This window comes from Chenopodium album, chromosome 25 (genome assembly GCF_948465745.1).
Source record: "Chenopodium album chromosome 25, dcCheAlbu1.1, whole genome shotgun sequence".
Taxonomy (NCBI): domain Eukaryota; kingdom Viridiplantae; phylum Streptophyta; class Magnoliopsida; order Caryophyllales; family Amaranthaceae; genus Chenopodium; species Chenopodium album.
In genome coordinates this window covers 21850417-21851634 of record NC_137858.1, presented here as the reverse complement: position 1 = coordinate 21851634, position 1218 = coordinate 21850417, and the positions used below count along the sequence as shown (strand labels likewise).

Here is a 1218-nt window from a genome sequence, read left to right as displayed (position 1 = left end):
TGTCTTGATTGTGTATTGTTGTTGAGTCTATTCCATTTTATTTGAAAAAAAAAAGATTTTATTTCTTTCTTTTAGGATACACTTGTAGCCGTGTTTCTAACAATTTCTTTGAGATTTTGCATGCATAGTGCTCGTGATCGATCTATTGTGCCTTTTGATCCGGAAATTGAGAGAATACTCTCAAGGAGAAGAATAGCAAATAGATCCTTGCAATATAGTTCTTCAAGTGAAGAGGAATTTGAAGAAAAGATGCAAGAAGGAGGAATGGGAGAGAATCACAGGGTAGTTTTGAAGGAATTGGGGATTCCCGGTGCTTATAGGTTCGAGAGAGGGATTGCTCCACCTACAACACCGGCGAATGATTTCGAGATAAGACCGGCCATGATCACATTAATAGAGAGGAGGCAATTTAGTGGAGCCAAGAATGAGAGTCCGTTGAATCACCTCAAGGAATTTGAAAAGTATTGCAATACCATCAAGGTGAACGTCATTTCTCAAGAGTTCATTCGGCTTAAGTTGTTTCCCTTTTCTCTCATTGGTCGTGGCTTAGAGTGGTTGGATAAAGAGGTTAAACCTAATTCGCTTAGGACATGGGATGATGTTACTAGAGCTTTCTTGTCTCGCTTTTACCAACAAAAGAAGACGGCGGAGGCTAGAGCATTAATCCAAGGATTCAATCAAAGACCTAATGAGAATCTCTATGAAGCATGGGAAAGGTACAAGGAATACCAAAGAGAATGTCCACATCATGGGATTCCTACTTATCAAGTGATTCAAATTTTCTATGGAGGTTTGAGTGCTCAAGGCAAGTCATGCCTAGATGGAGGAGCCGGTGGTCCTATAATGAATAGGACAGAGGAAGAAGTGGTAGACATAATTGAGGATATTGTGAGGTACTATAGAGATTGTCAAGAAGGAGAGAGAGAGTCTACAAGCAAGAGTGGCTCAACGATCTATTCGGTGGATCACCTCAATGTAATCAACAATTTGTCATCCCAAATTTCAAATCTAGGGAAGGAGATGACATCAATCAAAGCAAAGCTTGAGAGTGTGTCCGTGAATTCTTTGAGTCTTCCCTCCCAAACCAAAGGGAGAGGTACAATCTCTAACTCTTCTCCTTCTACTTCTAATAACATGCCAAGTGGTTGTGTGTTTTGTGATTTATGTGGATCTTATGATCATGATTCTTCTATGTGTTCACAAGCTTTTGTTGATGGA

At 39.9% G+C, this 1218-nt stretch overlaps 1 non-coding gene across 1 annotated transcript; it reads right to left on the bottom strand.

The window, feature by feature from the left end:
- Positions 1–649: 649 nt before the first annotated feature.
- LOC145615801 (small nucleolar RNA R71) lies at positions 650–755 on the bottom strand. Its single transcript, XR_014107390.1, has one exon. It is a non-coding gene; the product is annotated as a small nucleolar RNA R71 (small nucleolar RNA).
- Between the last annotated feature and the right edge of the window lie 463 nt (positions 756–1218).